The sequence below is a fragment of the Periplaneta americana genome, chromosome 13, assembly GCF_040183065.1.
Source record: "Periplaneta americana isolate PAMFEO1 chromosome 13, P.americana_PAMFEO1_priV1, whole genome shotgun sequence".
NCBI classification, from domain to species: Eukaryota; Metazoa; Arthropoda; class Insecta; order Blattodea; family Blattidae; genus Periplaneta; species Periplaneta americana.
In genome coordinates, this window is record NC_091129.1 from 55,975,725 (window position 1) to 55,988,988 (window position 13,264).

Below are 13,264 nucleotides of genomic sequence, written 5' to 3' on the forward strand. Positions count from 1 at the left end.
TTTTGATGGCCAATCTCTATACAAGAAGAACTTAATTTTGTATGATGGATTTTGTTTCAACCAGCAGAAGGAACAAAACTGATATATTTGTACTAGTATTATTTTAGGACTAATGGAGAAGTGTGTGTGTGACAAAATAACCACATACTTTTTATTATATATATATTTTTTTTGTAATATATTTATATAGAACATTATGGAATGATGCATTCAATCAAAATAATACAATTTTAATATCCCAGCTTTTGCCTCAGAACTGAGAGAATACATTGATAAGGGACAGGTTGGGATTAACATATATATTTTTTTTATTTTCTCATACAAACTTAATATAGGTAAATAATACATTATAGTTAGGCAACAACAAAAACATATAATTTCTGTGTAATATCAAACTTATTTCATTTTTCTGAAAACACAAAGTGATACAAAAGAAAATAATTATAGTTTTTGGACAGACATATTATGGTCCTCCAGAATTCATGTTCTTTGCACATTGGGCCAATAATCCTGAAAATGGTCATATTGTCGAAGTTTCAGACGTCCTCTGCTTTAACTAGCCCCTTGACCATAACCGGTGGAGCTATCCTGCTATCCTGGTATCATAGAATCCCTTGAGACTGAAAGAAAGACAGAAGTTGATTTAACAGATGGTCAGTATTAGAAGAGAACCTGTGTACGTTTCATACAAGAAACTAGTGATACACAGACCCTTTTAACAGCAACAGTAAATTAATGACTTTTTTTTAGTCACATTGTAGTGGACATTATGCTGGCAACACTGGACTTGTTAATTAATCACGAAATGTCATTAGAAAAGGGGGAAAAATTAGAATCAAGAATACTTATGTGTTCTACACAGTGTGTAAATTAACACTGAATTTAAATAAGATTTGTAATTTAAAAATATGACATCAAGCTCTGAAACAGAAATGTTGAAAATAGGCTAACTTTCAATGCATATCCCAAGGATCTGGCAAGTTTTGAAGCAAAATACCACCCTCACAGAATTTTATTCCTTGTTTTTTTTTTTTAAGTACATAAATCTAGTTATATCATATCTAGTGGGGGAAAAAAACAGTTGTTTTTGATATGAGCCGTCTGATCATCAGTGACACATTTACTTTTCTTGACTTAGTGGTGGCCTTTGATGCGTCTATCCAGCTGTTATGTCGTTGTGCAATCTTCTGTCATGGATGTCGGAAGGTTGGTGTATTCAGCAAAGAGACCAACGAAATAAGCTTCACCGGATTCTTGGAGCACCATGATAGCTAATCCCTGGAAGTGAAAATCTGTTGTTAAGATCTAAGCAATTTCAGAATAATAGAAAAGAACACAGCTTGAAATTATCAGTGATGAAATCATCCAGCCCCATTGTATTTTAAAGTACACATATCTATCTATAGGTCTATCGTATTTTGTAAAAAAAAAAAATAGTGAGTTTTGATATGAGGTGTCTGATCATCAGGGACACTTTCACTTTTCTTAAAATAGTAGTGATTTCTGATGCGCCTGTCCATTGTGCAAAATGGCGTGGATGGTAGAAAGGTTGGAGTATTCGAAGAGAACGATGAAATAAGACTCACCATGGAGCACCATGATACCTAATCCCTTAAGTGGAAATCTGTTGACAAGTCCTAAGCAATTTCTGAATACTAGGAAAGAACACAGCTTGAAATTATCAGTGGTGAGATCGTCCGGCATTCTTCATCAATACTTTGAAGTATGTGTGGAAGAAAGCATACTAATTGATGCAGTATATTCAATAAATTATTTACAATGCTCTTTGTAATGTGTGCTTTTAAAACAACTCAAACTCAAATTGTTCATAAGAGAGATACAAATATTAACCAGATCTTGTTTATCTTGAAGCCCCTAGTATAGATTCAATAGGAGTGGCCAACACCTCTTCGTTATCTTCTGTGTCATTGTTATCAGCATCATCCTCGTCATCGGTATCTCAAAGATCGACAATAAACTCTTGAAATTCTCGCTCATTTCTCACTTCTTGATTATAATATTTCATAGTTATTTTCTCTGTATGGTTTACTTTATTCTTCCATATATCTGGAGTTACCTGTATGAATACAGAATTTAGAATATTAAATATAAATAATTAATTTATAATTAATTAAATACATAAAACTACTACTGAAACAGCATTTTAAATGTATAAAGAAAGATATGCTTCCTTTAACTACATACATTTCCGAGTGTTTCATGCCATACAGACTTGGCTTGATCTAAGCCATGAACTGGACGTCAAGCTACGGTTTTGTTGTAATAGTTTTTTGTCACTGACCACAGAAGCTTAATCGCATTAAAAAAAAAAGAATGTTATGGAGGGAGTCTCAGAACTGCATGGCCTTTCCTTGCTAAAAGTTAATCAGCAATATGTCTGAAACAAGAATCAGAGAATCATATATTATAACAAACAAGAAGAATTTTGCTTGTAGCTGCCATGGTGGTCCAGTCGCTAGAGCGCTGGACTCATAATCCTGTGGATCCAGATCCCCAGCATACTCCTGATTTCCATATTGTTTTGGGCAAGCCCATGATCCAGGTAACACAAGGGTTTTATCCAGGACCTTCAGTTCCCCTGAAGCATCCCCATAAATCAACATTCTCATCTCATCTTATTGCGAGTGTAGTGTAAACCAGCCTCCTATGGTGCATCCTGGGTAACGACTATCCCAGTAAATTGGTCTACACAAATGGCATCATATAGGTGAAGAACGAACAGTCAAGTACCCGCCATTATTAAAAAAAATCATTTCACTAATCAACATTCATTTTAGAAAATTATCTCTTCAAATGGCTTTTGTTCCTTTTGCAGAGCTGTTGTAATTGAGCCGTTGAGAGCAGAAGTGGTGTTAAGTCAAAAATAGGTAATGAGGGTTAAAGTAAACATTCTGTAAAATACAGCGCAAAGTAGCAATTAATATTCAGTTTATTTAAACTATTAGTAGTCAGTGGTTAGCACGAAGGACATATTAATTGCTACGTTGCGCTGTATTTTACAGAATTTTTACTTTAAACCTCATCATACTATTTTGACTTACAACACTTCTGCTCTGAACGGTTCAATTCATTTTTATTTGCTTTGTCTGACACTGGTACTCCTTTCTGTCTCAGCCATGTCTGCAAAAAGTTTGAAACATAAATAATGTAACTTAATAGTATTGTTCATCACTCAGATTCTATAGAAATAATGTTTACCATTAACTGATATTTTCTCCATTTTGTTGTGGGTTGCTCCTCTGTAGCTTTATTGTGGTACGATGCATTATCCATAACAATGATGGAAGGACCAACATTTCACAAACCAACAATAACCTGTCTTTCCACCCATTTCTGAAAAGTTTCACTATTCATGGCACCATGGTAATCTTAGCCAGTCTTCAAATTGGATGCAAATATTAAATCTGCACCTGTAAAAGATAATAGATGTTTAGATTCTAGATAGAAAACATTACAATAAAAATTACTTCGCAATATATAGGCCTAGTAGCTACTGTATATTACCAGGAACAAAACTCTTATTGGTTCCAGCAAGTACGATGACCATTCATCCTCCCTCAGCAAGCCCTGAACCTTATCACCAACGATAGCTGGTTTGCTCCAAGAATGTGTTGCAGAACCTATGAAATATATATGGAATTAATAATGTTACAACTTATATTCCCTTCACTATTCTAAAATAGTGTTGTTATCCAATGCTCAGCTATCTTATCAATGAAGTGATCAGCTGATTTTATAATATTGTAATAAAGCTTACCATTCATAAAAATCCACGTTTCATCCAGAAAAACAACAGGCTTTGACTCTCACTCTTCATATTTCTTACTTATTCTCTTAAAAAACAGGACCTCTTGAATTGAATATCTTCACTCTCTCTTACATATATGAAGCAATCCCACAAACTAATTTTGCTTACACAACGCTCGTCTTCAGAAAGGAAAAGTTAATTCTATTTTGACATATGTGAAACACTTGCAGCAAGTAACAATCTCTGGAACGTAATCGAAGTCTTTCTTGGAAAAGTACTGCAAAGAAACAAAACCATCTGAGTCCACCCTCACGAAAAATATCTCGAAATGGTTTATGAATCCAAACTCAATTAAATAAGAGCTAAATAGCCGATTCTTGCATATGGATATCAGTAGACGAAACCATCGATGCACAAAGACGGAGCATAGCAAAATTAATTGTAGGCAAGATGGATGAAGAGAAACATAAAGAATTCTAATCTCATATATTGCCAGGTACTAGAGAAAACAAATGCTGAATCAGTTGCTTATTTCGTGAATCAGGTCTGAAGCTATTAGAAGAGTGTTGCGTAATTTGTACCGTCGCCTAAATTGTACAACCGTTTTGAAAATTACTATTTTAATAAGTGTTGCCATGTACGTCAAACATTGTGAACTACATCTACAAACATGCCACTTCATGAGAGATGAAGCCTGTCGGTTGTGTTCTGCAGGCGTGAGGTGAAAAAACTTGTTTTAGGTAGTTTCAATCTAGTTTTTGCGCTACCTGGCTACAACAATTTACTTCCGAAAGGTAAACAATCCTATATATTATTTAAAACTACATTTTTATATATGTATTGTAATTGTCATTAAGTTACAGACTTCTTTTAGAAACCGTTAAGCTGCAAGAATTTAACAAAGAAAACATGGGGAGGTTGCGTATTTTGTACCGGATTCAGTTTCCTATAATGTACCGGTACAATATTGGGAACTTTCATTATAAATGTTTGAAATTATAGTGACGTATGAAGAAAAACATACCTAATTTAATTCAGCAATTATAATTTATTAACTTCTAATCATTTCAATATGAATATAATACTGTAATATTTATATTTAGGAAATAAAACACATTCAATTCTGAATTTAAAATTAGTCATGTCAGACTTTCATTACAAATATATAGCATATATAACATATGACATAAAATAGGATAAACACACTAAACTATGCATTTAGAATTTAATCGAATAATTTCTACATTTCATATTTTGGCGTTTTTAATTTTCTTCCTTTGTAACAAATTATAATTGAATTTTACATTAATTCCAGAATGGCAAAGAAGCTTCGATACGGGACATGGTCTCAGGATGCACTATTAATTTAAATGTGAATAATTTTAAAATATTAGACTATATATAGTTCAGTAATAAAATGTATATATAAAAGGCTAAAGTTTTTCTTTTGTACTTACGTTCATGAGAATACGAATGACAAAATGTTATATCAATCGAACCATTTCAAATATAACACACTGTATTAATTTTACTTACATCCCTTACGATGTATTTTCATGAATGTTATTATACTTATTTAAAAACAATAAGAATCTATTTTACATATGTTTTCAACCTATATTAGAATTAGAATTAGCCACGAAATCCCATGAAGGGCAAGGGCCTCCTGACTATGCAGGGTGGCTTGTCAAACAGTTCCCGGTTAGCCACTCCGGGAATGATGGTCACTTTTGTAATGTCATATCTGAAGGGTCCACTATTCACTAGTCACTGTTTAGGTTGCAAGTCACTTTGTGATTAATTTCCTCAACCTATATAGGCACCTAAAATTCAATTTTTTAGGACCTAAATATCCGACCATGTTCTTTTCATGTGTCATGGGAAAGCTGTTATTTTTTGTAGCAGCTGAAGAACATTCTCAGTGCCTTGTACAGGTACATCAGAAAATTATAAAACGAAGGCGAAAACATAATATAATGCGCCACTACGACCGTACATAAAGTGTGTATGATGATTTTGTTGGCGAAGATCGCAAGAGAAAAATTGACGGGTTAAAACTATATCTATACCCTGAGATAGGTTGTAAATGTTTTATAGTCACATGTTGAGCAGGCATCGAGAGTCTCTAGGTCAAGTTTCGTTGAGTTCAGTACTTTTCCTTTTAGCTGCAAATAACATGAAACCAAGTATTGATAAGCTGGTAAATAATCATAAATGACATTATAATCACTGAAGTTTCAATTGTAGTATGATAAAATTGATCCTGGACCAATACTTCATACTTAATTTTTTTAATACAGGCTGGGTACGCACACAAAGAACGCTGGTTTCCCGGTTTCAGGTTGCCGGCGCCGACATGCGCTTACCCGCGCCAAGAAGTTCTACATGTTAACTAATGAGGTCCGAACAGAAAGGATACAGGTTCGTACTTGTCAGCTCGTGCAACAAGCGCCTACCGGAATGAATCGTTAATTCCTACTCGCTGGTTGTATTATCGGTTCACAGGAGGGAGTAAAATGAATAATGATGCATTAATTGCTGCTGTTTATAATAATCCTGTGGTATGGGATAAAAAGACAAGTATCATAGCAAAAGAAATGTAGTGGAGAATAAAATTGTTGGAAAGGGGTAAGTGCGGAAATGAAGCCGCACGATATGTAAAATATCTAAAGATAAGAATAGAAAATGTTTCACAATAAGAGGGGTTTCCATATTAAATATCACAAGTTACAAAAATTTTATTTTTAAACGGTTTATATGATTCTAATGGGGAAATTAGACTACGCAGAATATTACAAACCTTTAAATGGGGAATTTCTTAAAAATATTTAACAAACTTTTTTTCTATGGGTAAAGATGGGATTACTTTTTTTAAATGTTTTCTGAAAAATCTTATCATTTGATTTAGTAAGTTTTATCTTCCAACACTTCAGTTGTTGATTTGATTGCTACATTAGAGCTAATTAATTGTCACTTATAGTACTCTTCTTACAAACAAAGCTGAGGATGATGTGGAAGTTTACTATAAGGGATTAGTTTGCAGTCCATTAGTGTAATATGTTTCTAGTGAGCGACGTATGCAAAGGATGGGAAAAGGAACTGTCCACCCTATCCCTTTATCTCCTGGCTTAGTTGCCTCATGAGTAATATTGGTGTCACTTAATGAGGTCCATACCTGTCTTCGGACAGTTGACTAAACAATAAACAATTTTCCGTCGAACTTGGGAAAATTTCACCTTCTCGATGTGGAGATCCTGGTAACTGCAGCGATCACACAGCAAAATGGTCTAATTTTGAAACTATGAAGTTCCTTCACATGTAGGCCTAGTGAAGCCCAGGGAATTTGAGCGAAGTGTCTGTAGCTCCTGGTATTCCAGACGAGAACAATTCTCGGCAGGTGACTGAAATCGACTACCTTCACAGTGCAACTCCATCCTCACCCTCACCGGATAGAGAGGATATTAGCGATATTAGGCCCTCATTTTTCCCAGAGAATAATGACTAGGCCTCAGATTTTTAGGCACTTAAAACTGACTTTTAGGCAAATAAAATAAGCCATGAATTTATCAAAATGGGCACTAAAACATAGATTTAGGCAACTAAAAATACAATTTCAAGTAGCTAACAATACTATTTTATGCAGCTAAAATGTAATTTCTATCCACACAAACTATAGTAACTATAAAAATGCAATAAAGTAGTGAGTTTTAAATATTACGGTATGCAGTGACAAAAACAGTAAGAAAAACATTGCGGTTAGAAACTTAATTTCTGTTAAGTCTCAAATTCTGACTGGCAGGTCTTACCGCTTTAACACGCGTTCTCTGTGCCCACCACTCAGCGCCGAAAGGCGCAGGCAATCGGCGATGGCAGTCAGCGAGCAGGTTACCTGCGTTTACATGCTTTCTTTGTGTGTGTACCCTAAGTTTCGTTACTTTTCAACAAACATATTTCATGTTCATATGTAACTACCATTTTCAAAGGAAAGACACGAACCATAGTGTCAAGTTCTGTTGATTTTAAGAGTGTTTACTCATGTTCAACTGCTACAAATAATTTTTCTCTATTGATTATAGCAAATATTTTCTTTAATTTCTTGTATTTGAAAACATAATATAGGGACTAATGTACTCTCAAAATAAATACAAAAAAAAATAAATTAATTCTAACTCCATATGAAAAAGCTCTTTCTTGTGTGTATGTGCAGGCTTATACATTTACAGTCGCCTGTAAACTCCCAATCCCTCCCTCTCTCTCTTTTCCGTACAGCGGCTGAGCATTCTAGCAATCTATTCCGTTCGCATCTGTTCAATGAGTACAAATCGTGTAGTCCTGCTCTACACGCTAAAACTTGTCGTTCGATATGCCGGTAGTGTGACAGATTTTTGGAAGCTCCGTACTGCCATCCAATTCGACCGCGACTTACTGCATGTTGTACTACAACGCCACGCACGTTGCAATTGAAGGGCTCGGTGCAATAAGGTGCTAACCCTCACTTTTGTGAAAATTGATATTTATACACAAACATACGTGGAATAATATTGTGCACTTTCTGTCAAAAGATGGCTCTGGTATGAGTATAAATTTCGCAGCAGTAAATGCATTGTTTTGAGCAATAAGGCGCCAACCTATACCAAGTTGGAAGGAGAAAGTAGCCAAATGAACAGATTCTAAAAAAAATTAAGTTAATTGAAACGATGGAATAACTACACTGATGATAGCATCGACGACCCAGATTATATTATATCTGACTGGAAATGAAGGCACATCGGAAGAGATAAGGATTAATTTAATTTCTCATTATTAAAATAGTATTAAGGGATGACACCTTCTTGCATCAAAGTTAAACGTTATAAAAGTTACATATATATGAATATATATATTATATATATATTTTTTATTTTACTCCACTGTTTCAGTGTGAATTAAACACATCAAGGGAACCTGAGATCAGTCACATCAAATTCCCTCCAAACAGGAAAAGAAAGCGTCACCATTAAGACTGGGAACGTTTAAAAATACAAGAGAAGGAAAAATAAAGGACAACAATATACTTCACTATTCAACAAAGAAGTTATTCAAACTAGAGCGATCGTGATTTTGGTCGCATAAAGTAGAGTTGTATTCTCGGAGATATTGTTCCACCGTTTATACTACAGAAGGCTGGTCACATACAGAGTGTATCAGAAGGTCAGGTCAATCCTTAAGGAGGTGATTCAGGATCTTATTTGCAACAAAAAATCCTAATACACTTTTTCAATATTCATCCCCGTTTCCGAGTTACATGAATATCACGCACCGTATCTATTCCCATTTGATTCCACATCTAATGGACCTGTCTGCTTGAGAGAAGGTAGGCTAATTGTCAGTTGTCTAGAGCAGATACTCAAAATGTCCCCCCTCTTGCACGAACACACTTTTCAGCACGTCATCTGACCTCTCGCTGCTCATTATCCAATCCATGCTGGTGTATCTCCATTGCAGCCGTGTTAATCTTTGCAACGAGCTCCTCCCTGCTTGCTGTCTCCATTTGGTACACTTTCTCCTTCTTGCAGCCCCAGAGAAAAAAAGTTCAATGGTGTTAAGTCTGGGGACCGGGCTGGCCAGGCAACTATGGTATCAACTATACGGTACTCCACCACATTTCAGACTTCCAGTACGCCAATGATTAGATCACCATTTTCAAGGTAGATGGAATGAAAGGGGTGGTTCCATTGCCTGGCCAGCCCGGTTCCCAGACCTAACACCAGTGGACTACTTTCTCTGGGGCTCCATGAAGGAGAAAATGTACCAAACGGAGATAGCTAGCAGTGAAGAGCTCGTTCCAAAGATTAACACGACTGTAATGGAGATACACCAGCACGGATTGGATAATGTGCAGCGAGAGGTCAGAAGGCGTGCTGAAGTGTGTATTCGTGCGAAAGGGGGACATTTTGAGCATCTGCTCTAGACTACTGACAATTAGCCTACCTTCTCTCAAGCAGACAGGTCCATTAGGTGTGGAATCAAATGGGGATAGATACGGTACGTGATATTCGTGGAACTCGGAAACGGGGATGAATATTGAAAAAATATATTAGGATTTTTGTTGCAAATAGGGTCCTGACTCACCTCCTTAAGGCTTGACCTGACCTTTTGATACACCCTGTATAATCTTAAATGCTAATACAAAAAATAAGTTTCAGTAACGAAGATGTATCAGTTGGACTTTAAAAATTTTCGTCCATTGACTTATTCAATACTGAAGAAAATAGTTTCACATACAAAGAAACCTCTCCAATTTTCAAATGCCTCTTTGTTTAAGAATAACTCAGGTTTACCAGGCATTTTAGAGGTTGGTTACACTTACTAGCATGAACTGTCATTACATTCAGTACACTCTCAAGAAATGGGGTCGTCATAGTTCAACAATTTCAATTTGTGATTTACAACCTAAATATTCAACACAACTTTCTATAGAGAGTCGAAAATTAGCAGATGTAATGTTACTTCTGGAATAGATCCCACCAGTACATCATGTTTTCTACAGGAATCTCGTTACTCACGGTATACTGCAGGTGAAAAACATTAACCTGAAAATGTGGATATACTTGATGATAATATATAGTGCATGGTAAAATTGAATTGCTGTAATGCCATTTAAATTTCGGCCAGTGTATGGGACCAGTGCCCACTCAGCATCGTGATGCACAAGGGGAGATTCGATAGGTAGCGAAATCTGATTACGAAAGCCGCTATAACGGCTGTGGAGGATCACTGTGCTAATGACACGATACCTGCATTCTGGTTGGATAATCGTCCACCTCTGCTTCGGCATGTGGACGTGAGGTCAGCAGCCGGATGGACGATCATGGTCCTCCATGGACTGTCGTGCCTCGGATTATTATTATTATTATTATTATTATTATTATTATTATTATTATTATTATTATTATTATTATTATAAGCAAATCTTGTTGTAAACACAGTATAATACAACGTTAAATTAGAATGTCTAAGTGTAGAGGACAAATTCAGATATTATTCATTATAATTCTAATTTAGTTAGGTTGTATAAAATTATGTTTGTAATTCATTCGTAATCCCTCTCAAAGGAGTGTCCAATCATCTCGTGCAATAAGGTGCTAACCAACATAGACATCCCCGATTATCAAATATGCCTATAATATAGGTCTTCCAAATTCGGTAAAATGTTTCAAAATTATGTAAATGTAACTTAAGAGTCACAGCTTCACATAGAAAGCAGTTTCAGCATTTAAATTTCAATATTTGGAATTATGCCTTTTTCTAAACTTTAAAATGCTCATATCTCAGAAGTAACTACGTGTGGGTTAACACCTTATTGCACCGAGCCCTTCAATTATCCTCAAACCCTCGAACTAAGTACAATTTTATGGCGAATTGTAGAATCGATCGTTGCGTCTGTGGGCTGTTTAAGGCTTAAAATCAGTAGTTTCTGCAATCGGCCCATAATGTCTGCCTAGAATAGAACACCTGTTACGTTCCAGAAGAAACCTTTGCCAGACTGGGTACATCGAGATTCTTAAGTTTTGGCTTCTGTTACTTATACAATAGACATTGTACCTTGTACTTGTTTTATCAGATCAACGCTAGAGACAGCCTTGATCTTGCAACGCGCAGGTCATCTGTTTTTGTGGTCTGGGTTAAATCTGGATGTGGTGGACAAAGGACATTTTAGAGAAGTTTTTTTCGGGGAATTTCCGTTTTCAGTCTCATTTCGTGAACACTTTCCATCTCCCTATCATTTCAGCTATTATTTGTGAGATCTGAGAAAGGATACGCCGCATATCAGCATCGGATTCTTGAATGCAACCTAGGCCACCTTTGAGCTGAAACAATTATTGCATATGGAGTGCGCAATGGGCAGATATAGGTCCTTCAAGGATCCACCAGATTCCGGCGTTTGAAAAGCCAGCCAGCACCTGAGCAACCTGTTTATTCAAATCAAAGTTTTAACATTTTCATTTACTAAAACTAAATGTAATCTCCTAAATGGCTACACGTACAGTAATGAAACTTTGCACAGTTATTCACAACAGACCTGTGCATTAAATGATATATATTTATTTTCACATATGATTATTATTAAGAAAGTTGTGATTGTTTATGTCGACGAGTGAAGTTGAAAAGAAAAAAATATTGTTCAAAATATATTTTTTTACTAACAAAGTATGTTATAGCCAGGGAACATTAAAAACATAGCGCTTTCGTTCTCGATTCGCGCAGGACGTCATTATTCTACATGACTTAATCCCAACTACAGTCTGGCCAGTAGCAGCATTTGGTTTCTGAACACTTCGAATTGTATGTTGCAGGGCTACAGGCCCAGTATGTTAACCAGAAAACAGAAAAAAAAAACAATGCACATTATAGAGTCCTATATTCATTATAAACTTTTACGAAATTATCTTTATTTAAGAGCCAGGTAAATGTTTACATACATTTATTCATTCATAGTGTTCTGTCCAAGGGCAGGTCTTTCACTGCAAACCTAGCATTCTCCAGTCTTTCTATTTTCTGCCTTCCTCTTAGTCTCCGCATAATGATCCATAGGTCTTAATGTCGTCTATTATTTGAACTCTTCTCTCGTTTACTATATCTTCTAGTGCATCCTTCAGTTGGCAGATTCTTCTCAGTCAGTGACCAAGATAATTCCTTTTTCAGTATTATTTTTTCTTCCCCTCTCTTTCCAACACAGCTTCGTTTCTTATTCTGTCTGTCCATTTCACACGTTCCATTCTTCTCCATATCCACATATCAAATGCTTCTGTTCGCTTCTCTTCACTTCAAATGTTGATCTGAATTGGGGGGGGGGGAGGAGAGCAACGGTGAATTGTTCAATAGTTGAGAAATTTGGACTTTTTCCATTGAAAATTGCTAGTTGTCAAAATATAAACACACGTTTCTCTTCGTCTTCAGGTGAAAATCTACTGTGAGGGTCGTTACAAACAGGAATCGTTATTACTAGTTCGGCTCCTGATACGGTATTAATGAAGGCTATTAGAGAGCCAATTGCAGCTCATGTAATAGCAGAAATAGCTAATAAGATGTTGAAAACTGGCATAGTCCCCAAAGTGCTAAAAAATGCTAGAACAATATTCTTATTATTATTATTATTATTATTATTATTATTATTATTATTATTATTATTATTATTATTATTATTATTATTATTATTATTATTCAAAGGTGCAGACGAGAATGATTTAACAAGTGGAGGCCGATCACTATCGCTCGATCGTTAGAAGAGACGTAGTTAAAGCATTAGATAGGATAGTCAAAGAATACACAGAATTAAATCACTATCAACGTGGATTTGTCATGACACATGGCAAAGTCCTGAATATAAACATATTAGATACCTATTATTGGAGAAAAATTTGTTCCGGCATCGGGAATCGAACCCAGGGCCTCTCAGCTTTGCGCGCTGAGCGCTCTTTCCATCTGAGCTATGTCGAAACCCGAGTCACGGCG

The 13,264-nt window shown here is 35.7% G+C and overlaps 1 protein-coding gene across 2 annotated transcripts in view; it reads right to left on the bottom strand.

The window, feature by feature from the left end:
- Nucleotides 1-203: 203 nt before the first annotated feature.
- The window catches only part of LOC138711948 (uncharacterized), an 84,971-nt gene continuing 71,910 nt past the window's right edge, over nucleotides 204-13,264 (bottom strand). For both annotated transcript variants that reach the window (XM_069843252.1, XM_069843250.1), the window contains 2 exons: nucleotides 1,125-1,278; nucleotides 204-620 (listed from right to left, as the gene is read on the bottom strand). The gene's annotated coding sequence lies outside the window, so the exon portion shown is untranslated. The remainder of the gene's footprint in view (nucleotides 621-1,124; nucleotides 1,279-13,264) is intronic.